The sequence below is a fragment of the Gopherus evgoodei genome, chromosome 4 (genome assembly GCF_007399415.2).
Source record: "Gopherus evgoodei ecotype Sinaloan lineage chromosome 4, rGopEvg1_v1.p, whole genome shotgun sequence".
NCBI lineage: Eukaryota > Metazoa > Chordata > Testudines > Testudinidae > Gopherus > Gopherus evgoodei.
Window position 1 is genome coordinate 23,778,140 of NC_044325.1, and position 20,360 is coordinate 23,798,499.

General features: G+C 45.0%; 1 long non-coding RNA gene across 1 annotated transcript in view; it reads right to left on the bottom strand.

Moving 5' to 3' along the window:
• Positions 1-20,360, bottom strand: part of LOC115649769 — a 71,768-nt gene that overhangs the window by 20,613 nt on the left and 30,795 nt on the right. The window contains exon 2 of the long non-coding RNA XR_003999908.1: positions 161-260. This is a non-coding gene — a long non-coding RNA (uncharacterized LOC115649769). The remainder of the gene's footprint in view (positions 1-160; positions 261-20,360) is intronic.

Genomic DNA, 20,360 nt, shown 5'->3' on the forward strand with positions numbered 1-20,360 from the left:
GGCTTTGTGGGGAGCAGTTCCAGAGCATCGCCTGGGGACTCCGTGACAACCTGCTTATAATTTAAGGTTGCTGGACACTTCCCATTACAAGACTGTTTTCAGTGGCTTAAAATTATAGTTTTGTTTGTATCCACATACTTACATACGGTACTTTTTATACATTTTTAACAAGGCTCTCAGAATATACATTGACGGCTGTTCGGGGTTTTATTCTTTTAGTTCTTGCTTCTGATGTATCTACCCACTTGTTTGACGTTGCTCTGGGGAGAGAAGGCTAAAAACAAGAGTTTATTAGATTTTATAAAAATGATAGGCTGATGAAAATTTATAGCTTAGCTGAAGCATGAAGAAGATGAAAAATAGGTCTCTATTGACACATTTGACAGTTATTTTTGCAACAAATTGGAGAATTCGAGTTTAAACACACAGAGAGAGAGAGAGAGAGAGAGAGAGAGAGAGAGAGAGGTCACACTGGTCTGAACTATACTTCTGAGATCCCAAAATCATTTTTTATATCACAAACCTCATCATGGTATCTGAGCTCCTGTTTGGATGAAATACTTGGTAAGATGGACTATGACGTCTACTACTACTAATGTATTATTATTTGGGCTGTCAAGCGATTAAAAAAATTAATTGTGATTAATCGTGCCTTTAAACAATAATAGAATACCATTTATTTAAATATTTTTGGATGTCTTCTACATTTTCAAATATATTGATTTCAATTACAACACAGAATACAAAGTGTACAGTGCTCACTTTATATTTATTACAAATATTTGCACTGTAAAAAACAAAAGAAATAGTACCGTATATTTCAATTCATCTAATATAAATACTGTAGTGCAATCTCTTTATAATTAAAGTCAAACTTACAAATGTAGAATTATGTACAAAAAATAACTGCATTCAAAAATAAAACCATGTAAAACACATAAGTCCACTCAGTCCTAATTCAGCCAATTGTTCAGACAAACAAGTTTGGTTACAATTTGCAGGAGATAATACTGCCCATGTCTTGTTAACAATGTCACCTGAAAGTGAGAACAGGCATTCACATGGCACTGTTGTAGCCAGCATCACAAGATATTTATGTGCCAGATGCACTATAGATTCATATGTCCCTTCATGCTTCAACTACCATCCCAGAAGATAATACGTCCATGCTCATGACAGGTTCTGTCCTGTCCTCTAGCGGTTAATGAGAACAATTTGTCACCCTCCTCTTTAAAACAACGTCTTCCGTACTTAAAGACTATTATCACATCCTCTCAGTCTTCTCTACTCCAGACTAAACAAACCCAATTTTTTCAATCTTTCCTCATAGGTCATGTTTTCTAGACCTTTATCATTTCTGTTGTTCTCCTCTGGACTTTCTCCAATGTGTCCACATCTTCCCTGAAGTTTGGTACCCAGAACTGAACAGAGTATTACAGCAAGGCCTTATCAGTGCTGAGTAGACCAAAAGAATCATAGAATAATATCAGGGTGAGAAGTGACCTCAGGAGATCATCTAGTCCAACCCCCTGCTCAAAGCAGGACAAATTCCCAGACAGGTTTTTTTACCCCCCAGTTCCTTAAATGGCCCCCACAAGGATTTAACTCAGAACACTGGGTTTAGCAGGCCAATGTGTCTTGCTTACAACAGTCCTGCTACTACATCCCAGAATGAGTCTTGCTTTTTTTGCAACCGTTATTATATTGTTGACTCATATTTACTTTGAGATCCACTATAACCCCCAGATCCTTTTCTTCAGTACTCTTTCCTAGGCAGTCGTATCCCATTTTGTATTTGTGCAACTATTATTCCTTCCTAAGTATACTTTGTATTTGTCCTTATTAAATTCCATCTTATTCATTTCAGGCCATTTCTCCAGTTTGACAAATTCATTTTGAATTTTAATCCTGTCCTCTAAAGTGCTTGCAACCTCTCCTAGCTTGGTATTGTCTGAAAACTTTATAAGTATACTCTCTATGCTACAGTTGAACCTCAGAGTTATGAACACCAGAGTTACGAACTGACCAGTCAACCACACACCTCATTTGGAACCAGAAGTACTCAATCAGACAGCAGCAGAGATGATTTTTTTTAAAAAGGCATATGCAATACAGTACTGTGTTAAGTGTAAACTACTAAAAAGTAAAGGGAAAGCAGCATTTTTCTTCTGCATGGTAAAGTTTCAAAGCTGTATTAAGCCAATGTTCAGTTGTAAACTTTTGAAAAAACAACCATAATGTTTTGTTCAGCGTTACAAACATTTCAGTTACAAACAACCTGCATTCCCGAGGTGTTCGTAACTCTGAGATTCTACTGTATTATCCAAATCTTTTAAGATGATATTGAATAGACTAGACCTAGGACAGAGTCTTGCAGGACCCCACTCACTATGCCCTTCCTGCTCAATTGGGAACCATTGATAACACACACACACACACACACACATTTTATTGTCAGAGGCCATGGTCCCGCAATGAGATCTCCTTGAGCAGGTCTGAGCACCAGTACAGATTCCCAGTAAAATTAATAAGGCTTCCTGCCTGGATGCAGAAGTCCAGCCTTGTAGATCTTATCGTTGGATTAGGGCCAGATTTTAGACTTGGCTTTACTTTGCATATATGGTGCTTCCTCTACATAACTTCCAATATTAATGGCCTAAATCTCAAGCCTACTGTGCAGAATGGACAACGAAATCATTAGATCTGAGATCAGAGGGATTGCAAGGTGAAACTCCAACAGGATCCAAGATCTTCTGATTACTAGCCCTATGCCCATCGCCCTCTGCCTCATTCACTGCCATCAGAAATACAGAATCAGGACATTCCAGATTGTGGAAATCTTTACTACAGAAATGAAATCACTGGGATTTCATGTTCCCTCTGTTGCTTATGTCTTTTTTTCTCCCTAGGATGGCGATTTTGTCCTGTTTGATAGGCCTGTGTGGTAAATCTGAACTCTATCACACTGAACTGTGCTGGCAATACAACTTAGTCCTGATCTGATTGCAACAGTCTTGCTATGCCAGTTTCTGTAGCTCAGATTGCCTACGCGTCCAGTTAAGTGTTTGCGAACCGCTCTCTTCCACTACTCGTGTGTGACTGATCACCTCCGTCACAGGGTGTTGTTTGGGCTCCCTGGTTTTATAACTGAATTTGTTTAAACAGAACACCACCCAGTGAATGATACATTGTGATGATGCCTGTCCATGCTCAAGCATCTTTGCTCGCCTGCCAACATGGATCTCTGTACCAAGAACAGCCATTCCCCTAACACTGCTGAAGACAAAGACTCGCTTGTGTGAATGTTTACCAAGAGCAACTGGACAGGGCACAGTAAGCAGGCGGTGCCCCTGGCCCCCTCCAAACACCACTGCACATACTGAAAGCCAAAATGAAGTCACCCCTGCTGAGGTCTGAGTTAGTCACTCAAAGTTACTTCCAGAATCCCACAAAACCCCAGCCTAAGCCTCATCCTTATCCCCAGACTTAGCTGCCCCTCCTGACTGGTTACACTGACAGTTTCTTCTTTCAGGAGCAGTCTATCCCCCAACCACTCTAACTCTTGCTTTGCGTGAGGGCTGCCCCCCTTTGCTTTATACCAGTGTGTGGAAAAAAGCCAGCTGTACCAGCGAGTCAGCAAAGCCCAGCAGGCTCACCACCTGCTAACAGGTGTGATTTTCAGGCAAACTCTGCCAGCCTGATGCAGTGATCCAATTAAGCAGCTGTTGGGAATCTGAGTGCATGTGCTTGTAAATACAGTTTTGTGGTGTCCACCCAGCTCTAGGGAAGGACTTACACACCCACTTGGAGCTCTGAGGCACCCCTTTGCCTGGGTACATATCTAGCCTGCTCTTGCAGAGGTGCACACGATGGACAGAAGAGGCTATTTTCCCACCCCCTCTGTGTACCTGCAAGGAAGGCCAGAACTGTGCCCTAACTGATGCCTCTAGAGAGGTGAGCACTCAAGGATTCACATTTCCATCTTGTTATTTCAAGCGCCAGGTATCACCTGTAAACAAGTAACCAAGACAGATGCTTGTAATCATCTCTCTGCTTTGGTTTAAGTAGCCGTTGAATGGATAAAGTCAGCACATCCTTTCTTGGAGCCAGTAAACTCCAGAGGAATGGCCAGAATACACAGCAAAGAGAAACAGAGTGACTGATCACAGGCACTGCATAGCCTACTGGGTTACTCAGAAACCCAGCTCTCTTAATGATAATACTTTGCACATCACATTAAAAAAAAACAAAACAAAATAAAAACCTCGTGGTGATTTTAAAACATTAACTAATTAAACCTCACAACACTCCAATGGGGTAACTATATTTTATTATGTTAATTTCACAGATGAGAAAATTGTTAATTGACTTGCACAAGGTCACAGAACAAGGCACCAGCAGACCAGAGGCTAGAATTCAGGAGTCCTGAGAAGGATACCCCACGCTAACCACTAGAACACTCTCCATTCCACAAGAAAACCAATGACAATTTATGGAGGCACTAAATCAACTGGTTAGAACAGGCACCTGGGAATTGTCTAGGTCGGGACATAGCTGGGATCAAGAAAGTGACTTCTGCTGTAAGGGCAGTACTAATGACAGTCTCTAGATTGGCTGATGCAAGAAGCTTCAGAGGGTAACAGCTGTTTCCCTCCCCTCAAATCCGTAGCACATTCAGCATTGCTGAGATGGATGCACAGAGGGATGACTCATGAAGAGCCCCAGCTTTTTCTGTGGGATTTGGCTTCCTTACAATGAGCTGTGATTTTACCAGCAGATGCAGTGAAGGAGAGGCACTTGGGAGTCCTCCAACCCCAACAATTCCGCTCCCTCTACCCTATTCCCTTCACCATCAGCCAGGGCCGCTGCAAGGATGTTTCGCACCCTAGGCGAAACTTCCACCTTGCGCCCTTCGCCCCGCCCTGAGGCCCCCCTGTCATAAACAGATAGCTAAGAGTTAATGTCTCTTTCACCTGGAAAGAAGTAACCTGAAACACCTGACCAGAGGACCAATCAGGAAACAAGACTTTTTCAAATCTGGGGTGGAGGGAAGTTTTGGGTGTGAGTTCTTTGTTCTTTGTCTTGTGTCTGCGCCCTCTCGGCTCTGAGAGTGATTTTTCTATCTCCTGCCTTTCTAATCTTCTGTTTCCAAGTTGTAAGTACAAAGATAGTAAGGCAATAGGTTTATATTGTTTTTTTGTATTTACATGTGTGTAGTTGCTGGAGTGTTTTGAATTGTATTCTTTTTGGATAAGGCTGTTTATTCACTTTTTTTTCTTAAGCAATTGACCCTGTATATTTTCACCTTATACAGAGACTATTTTTAATGTATTTTTCCTTCTTTTTATAAAGCTTTCTTTTTAAGACCTGTTGGAGTTTTTCTTTAGTGGGGACTCCAGGGAATTGAGTCTGCAGCTCACCAGGGAATTGGTGGGAGGAAGAAGTCAGGGGGAAAATCTCTTTGTGTTAGATTTACTAAGCCTGACTTTGCATACCCTCTGGGTAAGGGGGAAGAGAGATTAGCTCTCTCGGTACTTGTGTTTCCAGGACTGGAAACAGGGAGGGTGGAGTCCCTCTGTTTAGATTCACGGAGCTTGCTTCTGTATATCTCTCCAGGAACCCAGGGAGGGAACACCTGGTTTATTCCCCTTTGTTGTGAGACTCAAGGAATCTGAGTCTTGGGGTCCCCCAGGGAAGGTTTTGGGGAGACCACAGTGAGCTAGGCACTGTATAAATCCCTGGCTGGTGGCAGCGTTATCAGGTCCAAGCTGGTAACTAAGCTTGGAGGTTTTCATGATAACACCCATATTTTGGACGCTGAAGTTCAGATCTGGGAAAAAATGTTATGACACCCCGCCATGGCAGTTCACCCCCCTTGCGGCAGCTCCCCACCCTCCGCCCTGAGGCACCCCCACCCTCATCCCAGCTCACTCCTGCTCCGCGCAAAAGCACGAGCACCCCAAGCACGCCGTCGCTGCTTCACTTCTCCCACCTCCCAGGCTTGCAGCACCTAAGAAGATCCGGCCACCGCGATCGCTGGCAAAGAAAATGGCACCCCCCAAATGCCAGCACCCTAGGTGACCGCCTAGGTCACCTAAATGGTTGCACCAGCCATGCCATCAGCTCTATTCTGAACACACTACTTATGGTGAACATTCCTCCTCTGATTAAAAAATGCTACTTTCTCCTACAGTAATACAAATCACACAATCACAGATACTAACGGCATTCCAGAACCCTGCAGCATACAATAGCATTACTGCTGACAATGCCCCAGGATCCAGGCTCCTGTGCAGGCTTCCCTCCTAAAGCACTCCTTCCTGCTGGGAATTGAGCAAGACTCTGTCCTAGAGCATTTGCCTGCTACCTGTGTTAACATGGCAGTAGATACGAATCTTACGTAGCCTTGGCCACTGGTTAACTTTAAAGATATTAGCTCCATTGCCTTTTGGCTGTGCTTTCTTGTGACAAGATGGCGCTTTATAAGATTTGCAGGTGTTGCACTCTCTGTTTCACTGTAATCGTTGCTTTATCGTCCAGTAACAGTGACGTATTGCGCTTGAGATCTTGCAATCACAGGCAAAATCGCTGATATGAATGCCGCCCTCATCTTTGCTGGGGGAGCGGGGCTTGAATCTAAATGTAAATCCAGATCCAAATCACACAGCTAACCTCTGTTTCTCTTATGGGTTGAATCAAAATCCCTGATGGACAAACAACCCATATTTTGAAGCATTTGACCCTCAGATCAAGTTCAGAAGTTTGTGACTAACCTACTTGCAAGATAGGGTATGTCTGCACTGCATTCGGAGGTTTGATTGTGGCATGTGTAGACAGACCTGAGTAAGCTTTAATTTAGCTAGCTCATGTATCAATAGCAGTGAAGCCACGGCAACACGGATTATCACACAGGCTAATTGCTCAAGTATATATCCAGGCTCCCTAGTGGGCTTGTACTTAGGTGGCTAGCTCATGCTGCAGCCCGTGCTGCCACAGCTCAGCTACTCTTGGTGCCCAAGCTAACTTTAATCTAGCTACACATGGTGCAATCACACATCTTACTGCAATGTAGACATACCCTTCGCAGGCTCATATCTATTTGCAATGTGTTTCAGTCCTGCGCTCTCCTGCCATGGTGTTGGAGAATATTTCACAGTTAAGTATTCTGAATAAGAACAAGATGTTCTTGAGACACGACTGCCAGCCATGATGACTGGTGTGGTTGTTTTGTATCATGGACTATGCCTCACCAGGGACTGAACCATAGTGACAATTTAAATTATGTCACTTGTGACTCATTTCAAATTGATGGAAGGATCCTGTCCTGTAACTCACATATCTATTAGGGGGTGACACCCTGCTACATTTCTTCCAGTTCTTCAGTGCTTGCCATGGAAATATTAACTAGTAAATATTTCTCTTGCATCTTTTTATATACACTCTACCCCAATATAAAGCGGTCCTTGGGAGCCAAAAATATCTTACCTCGTTATAGGTGAAACCATGTTATATTGAACTTGCTTTGGCTTTGAGCATTTCCATTATTAATAGTCAGCAAACATGCCTGGCCCTGCCCCCTATCTGACCCCCACATATTTCCTGCCCCCTGGCTCACCCCTCAGAACCCCCAAACCTCCCCGCTTCTTGTCCTCCAACTACTTCCTCCAGAGACCGCCCCGCCCCTAATCTCCCCTCCCAAGACCCTGCCCTCTATCTAAGCCCTCCTGCTCCTTGACCCTGACCGCCCCCTCCAGAGTCCCCCCCAACCCTAATCACCCACAGGACTCCCACACCCTATCCAACACCCCCATACCCCGTCCCCTGCCTGCCCTGCTCCCAGAACCTCCAAACCATCCAACCCCCCCTGCTCCCTGTCCACCCCCTGAGACCCTCCGCCCCTAATCCAAGCCCTTGGCCCTGGCGCAGCACCCTTAACATGCCGCTCAGAGCAGCATGTCAGAGCCAGACATGCTGATGCTCTGATCTGCCGGAGCACACAGCCCCACCTACCAAAGCGCTGCTTTACCACGTTACATCTGAATTCGTGTTATATCGGGTCGCGTTATATCGGGGTAGAGGTGTATAAAAGAGGGCAGTCTTAGAAGTTCTGATCATTCTAACATATAGTCAAAGAAAGACTGTGTTTCATGAATTTTCTTAGTAGAATTATAGCAAAAAGTTTTTTCCTCTGATGTTCATTTCCATCTTTATAGGAGAAATACTTCTTGCATGAAAGACAGCAGAAGCAGCTGATTTTAATGGCTCATTTTGTCAGCTATTAGCCAATCTGAGTGAGCCAAATATAAACTAACAACTGAGAGAATATTTATAGAAATCTCAACACTTGACACGAACCTTAAGCTACTTCAACAAAAAATATTTAGACTATATGGGGACATGTAACAAAATGAAAAAGGGAGATTATGGGGAAATGAAAGGAAGCCTTTACCTCTGGTTTGGCATCATCCCAAAACACAGAATTAATTCCTGGGAGGGCGAGAGAAGACAACTAGAGAGGAAACTGAAAACCATGATAATGAAGGGGCTGAAAACTTTTAATTGACCAGATTTCAAACAAGGAAACCCAAGTTTTGTCCCTACCAAAAGCTGCACTGGCAGCTATCCAAGAGCTCAGGGGCTGCACCTAGAGGAGAAGACTGCAGCCAATCTCAACTTGCAGGTGTGACTCATAGCGACTACAGGTACCAGCATGGCAGGTTCTCAAAGTCTGACCCCTTCAGCTCAAGATGGAATATAGCAGTATTTTCCAAAGTGCATGGCATGTCCTGCAGAGGAGGAGGCATGAAGGACTATCTCAAGGGCACAGACAGGCATTTCAATTGTTTTCCAGAGTCTCACCTTTCATTTTAAAAAAAGAAGTCCCTAGATGTTAACAGTTGAAAACTGAAATCCTTGAAAATGTGACCTTAGTGTAACCAATGCAACACGTGCCTGAATTTTCAGACAACTGGAAATGTGAACTACCTCAATAACTCATCTTGGGTAGGCCTTTAACAACACATGGCAGAGTCAAAAAGGGGGAGTACAATTCATTTTATTTTACCAAAAGCAGGCGGAGGCCCTCGACTTTTAAAAGTTTGGCAAATTCTGGAGCAGAGCTCCATATTAAAGATAAGGTGACCATATTTCCCAAAGGGAAAACAGGACACTGTGTGGGGCTGGCCCAAGCTCACCTCTCCGCCAGGTTGGCCCAAGCTGCTAGTCCAAGCCCCCCCTCCCCACACAGGGTTGGCATCTCTGCTTGCTCTACTTGCCCCGGCACGAGGCTGATGCTGGTGGTGCTGCTCATTCAAGCCCTGCCTCCCACCCTGTGCGGGGCTGGTTTCGCCACTTCCCCCCTGACCCCCCACTTTTTTGACAAAAATGGACATTTAGCCTGTTCCTCTTGCCAACTAATCAAGTTGGCAAGAGAAAAATGGGACAAATGCCCACTTTGGCCAAAAAAGTTGGGATGGCTGGGACAGGCTTAAAAAAGAGACTATTCCAGCCAAAACAGGATGTATGGTCACCCTAATTAAAGATGAAGGTAAGCAAGGACGCACGTTGGTATGCTGATCATACAGTGGTCAGCCCTGAATTCAGGTCATAACTTCCAGTCTGGAATTCCCAATGGAGGAGTGAAAGGAGTGGAAGAGCTATACCTTTGGGCCAACACTTGTTAGACAGATGGATATTCAGATCTAACATAGGGTATTTCTAATGCACCGATCACTGGGGTAACTAGCCAGGAGATAACTGATGGAAAAGACCTTTTTAGCTTTCATCGTCCAGGGTCAGACGGTCACATGGTAAGAGAGTGGTAACACTGCAGTGTCACAACAATGGAGATAGTTGGCACCATGGTGGCCTGACTTCTTGTTTGAACAAGCCTAACAGTGACGGAGAAGGAGGAGGATTTGTACACGGTCATAGGTAGGGAGTGAACCTGTGGTTGGGATGGGCACCCATTTGTACATATTTTTAGGTATTATAACATGATCCTCAGCCTTGCAAATCTCTCTGAGCAATTCTCAATGTGGTACTAGGGAAGAATAAAAGTGCCAATAACCAAGGAATGTTTTTTTATGACATTAAGGGCCCAGTATTGCTCTCACTGTAGACAATGCAATTTGGCCTGGATTTTAACATGACAACTTTCTTTTGTACATGTAGAAATTTTGTTATCATAAGTGAAAAGCAATCTAGTTCTCCTTGTACCTGCAGTTACTTTAAATTAACTGCAGGGGGTAACCTTTTGCTGCTGATTTGTACTTGTTCATATATCAAGAGAAACTGTTCAGTTTAACTGGTTATACAGCAAATCCAGCTTCTACAAAACATTTCTGTCAGGATCTAAAAATGAAACACTGGAATTAGACACAATTGTAATATGCTTTATACCTTAAGTTGTTTTTCTATCATGTACATTCCATTGCTTGGTGTACTCCTTACTATTCAAGGTGAGGAATATATGTATTCATACACACCTGCTGCAGCATGCAACATTAAGATTTGGTTAGGTAAAGGTTTAGAGCTCTGTTGCAAATACAGCATAGGCTCCTGCAAACCCTTACTCGCATGAATAGTTCCATGGAGTAAGACTTCCTGGACCAGGTCAATGCTTTGCATGCCATAAATAATATGTAAAGTAACTGAAATTTCAGGTTAAAAAACTAGATTTATTGGCAAACTATTGTTCACAAAACTTCCAAACACCAATTCTTAAATTAATGCAATAGAAATAGATTCAGCTCAACACAATAGGGGTGTACAGCCCTGAACTCCTCAACTGTCAGCTGATCAGTAACGCCATGTCTTTTGCAAAAGTTACTGGAGAAAACCCTGTAACAACACACTCTTTAGATTTTTAACTAGAAACAAATATCATTTGTAAATATAATTTAATTCCCCCCTCCCCTCTGGCAAGTGCCTAACGGCAGCTGTGCCAAACAATGTAAGACAGGGAAACACTCATTTAAATTGCTTGTGTTGGGCCTGTTTTAAACTCACAGGGGACACCATGTCCACAATGCCACAGAAATACAGCGCACTCTACTTGACAATGATTATTAGTTAAAAGAATTAAAAGCCTCACAAATAGAAACCTCTTAAAAATTACTAACACATGCTCATTTTACTGTTGCAAACTCCCAACCTGCATCTATTTCAACCATCTGTTGCATCCAGCAATGTTACCAACACTTGCAGTTTTATTGCAAGTTTCAAAACATTTTTTTGTTTTCCTTCTATTGAAAGTACTTATATGGCCACAATCACTGTAGCATCTGAACACAGCGCACACTTTAAATGTATTTCTCCTCACACACCCCACTGAGGTATGGAAGTAACATCATCTCCTTTTTACAGATGGGAAAATTGAGGCACGGCGAGGCTAAATGGCATGCCTGTGGTCACAAAGGAAGCCTGTGGCGAAGCAGGAAATTGAACCCAGCTCTCCTAAATCCTATGGTAGTACCCTAGCCACTGCACTATCCTTCCCCTCACCTCATGAAGTTGTGATTATGTGAGACTATCAGCTTTTATTTAATAAAATAGAGTAAGTTTCCCACCCTTCTGTCTGCAGAGAAAAGCTTGAAAATGTGAACCCTAAAACTCCAAAACACAGACAAATAAAAAGAACCCAAAATGTATTTTAAAAGTTATTTTTAAGCCAATCTTGGCACCTGACTCATGATTTTTGAATGCTTGGGGTTGTCAATACCAAACCCCAGCTTAAAAGAATTCCAGTTGTTTGAGAAATACATGTGTTTCCAGAGCTGGTGACACACAAAGAGTAAATAAAATGAGTCACATTAGTTTCATCTTCCTTGGAAACATTAAGAACATGAAAGTCTGCCTAGCAGAAAATGGCAAGGCTAGTGGAGAAAGAACACAGAATCATATAAGTGAAGACCTGGAAGAGACCTCGAAAGGTTTTCTAGTCCGGTCCCCTACACCCATGGCAAGACTATGTATTATCTAGACCGGGGTGGGCAAACTATAGCCTGGGGCCCACATCCAGTCCTTCAGATGCTTTAATTGGGCCCCTGAGCTCCTGCCAGGGAGCGGGGTCCAGGACTTGCCCCGCTCCACATGTGCCATGGCACTGCGTGGCTCCTGGAAGCAGCAGCATGTCCTCCTTTTGGCTCCTACATGTAGGGGCAGCCAGGAGACTCCGCATGCTGCCCCCACCTCAAGTGCTGCCCCCACAGCTCCCATTGGCCAGGAACCATGGCCAATGGGCACTTTGCAGGGGCAGCGCCTATGGATGGGGCAGTACAAAGAGCCACCTGGCTGGGCCTCCTCATAGGAGCCAGAGGGGGGAAATGCCACTGCTTCCGGGATCTGCTTGAGGTAAGCACCATGCAGAGCCTGCACCCCTCCTACTCCCCAACCCCCTGCCCTAACCCTGATCCCCATCATGCTCTCTGAGCCCCTTGGTCCCAGCCCAGAACACCCTCCTGCACTCCCAATCCCTCATCCCCAGTCCCACCCCAGAGCCTGCACCCACAGCTGGAGCCCTCATGCCCCCCGCCTGCACCCCAAACCCCTGCCCTAGTCCAGAGCACCCTACCACACCCTGAACTCCTCATTTCTGGCCCCACCCCAGAGCCCTCACCCCCTCCTGTAATCCAACCCCAAATTTCTTGAGCATTCACAGCCTGCCATACAATTTCCACACCCAGATGTGCCCCTCAGGCCAAAAAGTTTGCCCATCCCTGACAGGTGATTGTCTAACCTGCTCTTTAAAATCTCCAAAGATGGATTCTACAACCTCCCTAGGCAATTTATTTCAGTGATTAACTAACCTGACAGTTAGAAGGTTTTTCCTAATGTCCATCCTAAACCATCCTTGATGCAATTTAAACCCATTGCTTCTTGTCCTACCCTCAGAGATTAAAGAGAACAATTTTTGTCACTCCTTCTTATAACAACCTTTTATGTATTTGAAAACTCTTATCCTGTCCCCCCTCAGTCTTCTCTTCTCCAGATTAAACACACATAATTTTGTTACTCTTCCTTCATAGGTCATGTTTTCTACACCTTAATCATTTTTGTTGCTCTCCTCTGGACTTCCTCCAATTTGTCCACATCTTTCCTGAAATGTGGTACCCAGAACTGGACACAATACTCCAAGTGAGGGCTAATTAGCATGGAATAGAGCGGAAGAATTACTTCTCACACCTGGCTTACAACATGCCTGCTAATACATACCAGAATGATGTTTGCTTTTTTTGTAACAGTGTTACACCATTGACTCATATTTAGCTTCTGATCCACTATGACCTCCAAATCCCTTTCCGCAGTACTCCTTCCTAGGCAGTCATTTTCCATTTTGTATGTGTGCAACTGATTGTTCCTTCCTAAGTAGAGTTTTTTGCATTTGTCCTTATAGAATTTCATCTTATTTATTTCAGACCATTTCTCCACTTTGTCCAGATCAGTTTGAAACCTCTCTCAGTTTGGTATCATCTGCAAATTTTATGTGTGTACTCTCTATGTCATTATCTAAATCACTGATGAAGATTTTGAACAGAACCAGACACAGAACTGATCCATGTGGGACTCCACTTGATATGCCTTTCCAGCTTGACTGTGAACCACTGATAACTTACTTTCTGGGAAAGGTTTTCCAACGGGTTACGCACCCACTTTATAGAATTTCCATCAAGGTTGTATTTCCCTAATTTGTTTTTGAGAAGGTCCTGCAAGACAGTATCAAAAGCCTTACTAAAGTTAAGATATACCAATCTATTGCTTCCCCCCATCCACAAGGCTTGTTACCCTGTTAAAGAAAGCTATTAGGTTGGTTTGGTATTTATTCTTGACAAATTCATGCTGACTGTTAGTTATCCCCTTATTATCTCCTAGGTATTTTCAAATTGATTGTTTAATTATTTGTTCCATTATCTTTCTAGGTACTGAAGTTAAGATGACTGGTCTATAGTTCCCCGGGTTTTCCTTATTTCCCTTTTCATAGATTGGCACTATAGTTGCCCTTTTCCAGTCTTCTGGAATCTCTCCCATCTTCCATAAATTTTCGTAGCTAATCGCTAATGGCTCAGATATCTCTTCGGTCAGCTCCTTGAGTATTCTAGCATGTATTTCATCAGGCCCTGGTGACTTGAAGATATAAGTGATCCAAGTAATTTTTAACTCGTTCTTTCCCTATTTTAGCCTCTAATCCTACCTCATTTTCACTGGCATTCATTAAATTAGATGTCCAATTGCTACTAAACTTTTTGGTGAAAACTGAAACAAAGAAGTCATTTAGCACTTCTGCCATTTCTACATTTTCTTTTATTGTCCCACACACACACACACACCCACTGAGTAATTGGCCTACCCTGTTCTTGGTCTTCCTCTTGCTTCTAATATATTCGTAGAATGTTTTCTTGTTACCATTTATGTCTCTAGCTAGTTTAATCTCATTGATTGCCTTGGCCTTTCTAATTTTCTCCCTACATACTCGTGCTGTTTGTTTATATTCATCTTTTGTCATTTCACCTAGTTTCCTCTTTTTAAGTTTCAGCTCATTGAAGATTTCCTGGTTAAGCCATGATGGTCTCTTGCCATACTTCCTATCTTTCCTACATATCATTGCCAAGCTTCTAACACAGGATTATAAACAAGTGGAGTGTTTTTAAAAATAGTAAAAGAACATAGCTGACAGTTGCCCCTCAAGAACCTACTCAAGTAAGCATTCCCATTCAGGATAGCACTTTAGCACATGCTTAACTCTCAATGAAGTCAATGGGTCTTAAATTCATGCTTAAGTTCATTCCTTAATCAGGGCCTAAAAAATTAGATCTTAGTCTCTGCTCTGCACAAACATTTGAGGTCATACATTATCTACAAGCCAAATAAATTCTAAGGCAATGTGTTTTGCTCCCAGTAATTAACATATTTAATGCTTGCAAGAAAAGACCCATCTAATGATGGTAGGAGCTGCAGAAGCTGGGGAATAACTGATCTGACCTATTGATTGATTAAAAAGCCTCTCATGATAGTTGAAACTGTCAAATTGTGAGACATCTCCATGAAGCGCTCCTGGAGGTACTCCAAAAGCCTTTGCAGAAGGTTTCTAGGCAAGGCAGCCTTGTTCCGTCCACTATGGTAGGATACTTTACCATGCCATGCATGTAGCAAGTAATTGGGTATCATTGCATGACAAAGCATAGCTGCGTATCGTCCCGGTGATTGCTGGCATTCAAGAAACATCCGTTCTTTATCTCGCTCTGTTATCCTCAGCAGAGTGATATCGTTCATGGTAACCTGGTTGAAATTAAGGAATTTAATTAAGGGGACAGAGATGGCCATTTTCCTACTGGGCTGTTGCTTAAAAGAAATCCTTCCTTGCACGTAGCAAAGCTGGGGGAGGGGAGGAAGGATAACGCTGAGCTTTTTAACGTTTGGCCAGCAGGAATCTTCCCAGCTAGTAGCCACGCGGTGGGGGGGTGGGGAAAGGGGGGTGATTAGCAGTGATCTTCCATGATACCAGCCATGCCGTGGGGGGAGGGGTAAAGCAATCCTAGAGATTTGGATTGGGGAGGGGAGGGGTTGGCGTCTGCTGCTGCTTGTTAACAGGAAAGAAGCATCAGAGGGCACTGTGTATATGAAGGCTGGAGAAGCTGAAAGACAGTGGCTTACCATGGACGCATGCAAGCTGAATTGTGATGCCCGGACCTGCGTCTGTGAGATCTCTAACACCAGAGCCGCAAGCACTCAATATTAAAAGATGCAAAATGCGACTTTGTAGTGAAATCACATGTGCTATGTAAGGTGAATAGTGTTGTTCACTGTGAAAGAGTATAACCATTATTCTGTAAAATGTATCTTTTTAAATACTTCTCTCCCTTTTTTCCCTCCCTCATGCAGCTGCACATTTTTCAAGCCTCCCTACTCCATCCTGAAGGCTATCTCAGATAAGGCGGAGGAAGAAGAGGACGCGAGATGAAATGTTTTCTGAAATCATGGAAGTAACCCGCAATGAAAGAGCTCATCTGAAGGAGTGGAAGGACGTGGTAGCAAAGTACAGGAAAGATGCCAGTGAACGTGAGGATAGGAGAGACGCTCGAGATGAGAGGTGTAGGCAGGAAGATCAGCGGTGGCGGGATGCAATGCTGGAGCTGCTGCGTGATCAAACTGATATCCTCTGACGTCTGGTGGATCTTCAGGAAGAGCAGCAGGGTCACAGAGTGCCGCTGCAGCCCATGTTTAACCACCCTCAGTACTCACCATGTTCCATATCTTCCTCACCCAGACGTGTAAGAACGCGTGGGGGAAGGCTTTGTGCACCCGCCCACTCCACCCCCATGGACAGTCCAACCAAAAGGCTACCATTACATTGAAATGTGCTTAATGACCTTTTCCTTCCCTCCTATCCTCCTCCCAAATCACACCCGGGATACCTTGTTAATTCTCTGCCTCTTTTTATAATTACTTTTTAATAAAGAATACATGCTTTTTAAACGATAGTGGCTTTATTTCTTTAAGCAAGCTGTAATCGAATGGGGAGGGTGGGTTGCTTACAGGGAATGACTTTTAATAAAGAATACATGATTTTTAAATGATAGTGACTTTATTTCCTTAAGCAAGCTGTAATCGAATGGGGAGGGTGGGTTGTTTACAGGGAAGGAGTCAATAAAGGGGGGGGAGTTCATGAAGGGGAAACAAACACAGCAGTCACACCGTACCCTGGCCCGTGATGAAACTCGTTTTCAAGGCTTCTCTGATGCGCACCGCTTCCTGGTGAGCTCTTCTAATCGCCCTGGTGTTTGGCTGCGCGTAATCAGCGGCCAAGTGATTTGCCTCCGCCTCCCATCCCGCCATAAAGGTCTCCCCCTTACTCTCACAGAGATTGTGGAGCACACAGCAAGCAGCAATAACAAAGGGGACATTGGTTTGGCTGAGGTCTGAGCGAGTCAGTAATATGCACCAGCGAGCCTTTAAATGGCCAAATGCACATTCTACCACCATCCTGCACTTGCTCAGCCTGTAGTTGAACAGCTCCTGACTACTGTCCAGGCTGCCTATGTATGGCTTCATGAGCCATGGCATCAAGGGGTAGGCTGGGTCCCCCAGGATAACTACAGGCATTTCAACATCCCCAACTCTTATTTTCTGGTCTGGGAAGTAATTCCCTTGCTGCAGCCGTTTAAACAGAGCAGTGCTTCTGAAGACGCGAGCGTCATGAACCCTTCCTGGCCATCCCACGTGGATGTTGGTGAAACGTCCCTTGTGATCCACCAGTGCTTGCAGCACTACTGAAAAGTATCCCTTGCGGTTTATGTACTGGGTGCCCTGGTGCTCCGGTGCCAAGATAGGGATATGGGTTCCATCTATCACCCCCCCCCACAGTTAGGAAATCCCATTGCAACAAAGCCATCCACTATGACCTGCACGTTTCCCAGAGTCACAACCTTTCATAGCAGCAGCTTAATGATTGCTTTGGCTACTTGCATCACAGCAGCCCCCACAGTAGATTTTCCCACTCCAAATTGATTCCCGACTGACCGGTAGCTGTCTGGCATTGCAAGCTTCCAGAGGGCTATTGCCACTCGCTTCTCCACTGTGAGGGCTGCTCTCTTCTTGGTATTATGGCGTTTCAGGGCAGGGGAAAGCAAGTCACAAAGTTCAAAGAAAGTGCTCTTACGCATGCGAAAGTTCCGCAGCCACTGCGAATCATCCCACACCTGCAAATCTATGCGGTCCCAACAGTCTGTGCTCGTTTCCCGGGCCCCAAATCGGCGTTCAATGGGTAGAACCTCCCCAGGATCTACCAGCAGGATCTCCAAAGCGCAGGCGCCCGCGGTTAGGGAGAATTCAGTGTCCATGTCCTCATCACTCTTGTAGCCGCGCTGCCGTAGCTGCCTCCTCCTCACCTGCCTTTGCAGTTCATGGTTCACCATAGACAGCACGAGAATGCGCGAGGTGTTTACAACGTCCACGATTGCGCTATTGATCTGAGCAGGGTCCATGCTTGCTGTGCTATGGCGTTTGCTCAGTTCACCCAGGAAAAAAGGCGTGAAATAGTTGTCTGCTGCTTTCACGAAGGGAGGGGTGAGGCTGTACCCAGAACCACCCGCGACAATGATTTTTGCCCCATCAGGCACTGGGATCTCAACTCAGAATTCCAAGGGGCAGGGGAGACTGCGGGAACTATGAGATAGCTACGGAATAGCTACCCACAGTGCAATGCTCCTGAAATCGATGCTAGCCTCGGACCATGGACGCACACCACCGAATTAATGTGCCTAGTGTGGCCACGTGCAATTGACTTTATAATATCTGTTTTATAAAACCGGTTTATGTTAATTCGAAATTATCCCGTAGTGTAGACATGGCTTCAGGGTGAGAGAAGGTAAGATAGGAACTAGCCCAGGGATACAACAGTAAGGGCTTGTCTACATCACAAAGTTGCAGCGCTGGTGAGGGGGTTACAGCACTGCAACTTAGGAGGTGTACACATCTGCAGGGCATCACCAGCACTGCAACTCCCTGTTTGCAGCGCTGGCCGTACTCCCGTTTTGTCTCGGGTGTAGAGGATCCAGCGCTGGTGATCCAGCGCTGGTAATCAAGTGTAGGCACTTACCAGCGCTTTTCTTGACCTCCGTGGAATAAGCAGGTATCCCAGCATACCTGAGGAAGCCTCTGGTAATCAAGCTGGTCTCCTTCCCCGGTTTGCTCTCGCGTTCCCCGAACCCCCCTTGAAGCCGCCCAACAGCGCTGCAGTGTGGCCACATCTAACACCACTTGCAGCGCTGGTTGCTGTAAGTGTGGCCACTCTGCAGTGCTGGCCCTATACAGCTGTACTAATACAGCTGTAACAACCAGCGCTGCAAAATTTTAGATGTAAACATGGCCTAAGGGTTAGGATGGTACAGACATTGACTGCTTGTTGTAGGGTCCCTGGGCTGGAAGCCAGCATAGAGGGTGGGCCTGGGTTCCCTTCCAGCCTCTGGGCAGTGGTGCCTTTAAGGCCAGTGAGAGGAAAGACAGCCTGGGACAGTGGGTCCTGAGAGACTTTGATACCCCGGAAGGGGCAGACTACAGTGACCTGGCTGGAAGGCCAAACCCCAAAGCAGGAGCAGTCAAATCCCAAGCAAGCAAGGCAGGGGAATGACGGTGTGAGCAACCACTACAGCAACGTCTGACTGTCAGAGCTATTCTCCAGATACTGCCAGAAGGAGGCACTCCGGAGAGAAGTAGAACACCCTGTGACAATATAACATTATCCACCTTGACCGTGAATCCAAAATGCATATGCCATGACGGAGAAGAAACCAATACAACAAGGCTCATTTCAATCTACTCCTACTCAGACTGCGTACTTATGCAAATACCCTTTTCTTTAGTGTTATCTCGTCCCCAATTTGTCTGTTTATCCACCTGTTGTTCATTTTTATAGTCATAAAACATGAGCTCTCTGGGGCAAGGACTGTCTTTGTTCTCCATTTGTAAAGTGCTAGCACAATGGGGCTTTGATCATTAGCTGGGCCCTCTGGGCACTCCTTCAATCAATAATAATCATTCCCTGGTTAGAGGGGGAGTAGACACAAGAAAAGTATCTAACATCATATATATGGAGTGTAATTAGAAATAAAATCCCATGTAGATTCATTACCCAAGCTGGCAAGTGAAGGCTTTGAGACCATGCGTAAAATGAATGTGAAGACAGAAAAATACACTATGGGAGCAGACTTTCTCTCTTCTGAGCTTTCTGCCTCTATCATTGATGGTCTTTGCTCTGAAATGGCAAATCCACCCCTGCCGCCCAGTCTAAGTGAGTAAGTTCCATCATTACAGTGAAGCAGTGGTGAAAATATACCAGAAGAACCAAGCAGGGGCGGCTCTAGGGATTTTGCCGCCCCAAGCACGGCAGGCAGGCTGCCTCCGGCAGTTTGCATGTGAAGGGTCTGCTGGTCCCGCGGCTTCAGCGGACCTCCCAAACTGCTGGAGGGTCCACTGGTCCTGCGGCTTTGGCGGACCTCCTGCACGCCTGTGGGAGGTCCGCCAAAGCTGTGGGCCCAGCGGACCCTCTGCAGGCAAACTGCCAGAGGCAGCCTGCCTGTCGCCCTCGCGGAGCCGGCAGAGCTCCCCCGGCGGCTTGCAGCCCCAAGCACGCACTTGACGTGCTGGGGCCTGGTGCCACCTCTGGAACCAAGATATCGGCCCTGTCTGGGCTGATTTTTGCTGCTGCTGTGTTTTTTTGTATCCCTTCAGCTACGTTGACACAAACCCTCAGTGTAGATGCACTGCACCATTCGAAGATGAGACTTACATCAGTTCAACTTACCCCTGTTTTACAAGCCTTGTCTTACACGACTATAGTGAGCTTACTAGTATAGTTTAGTTTA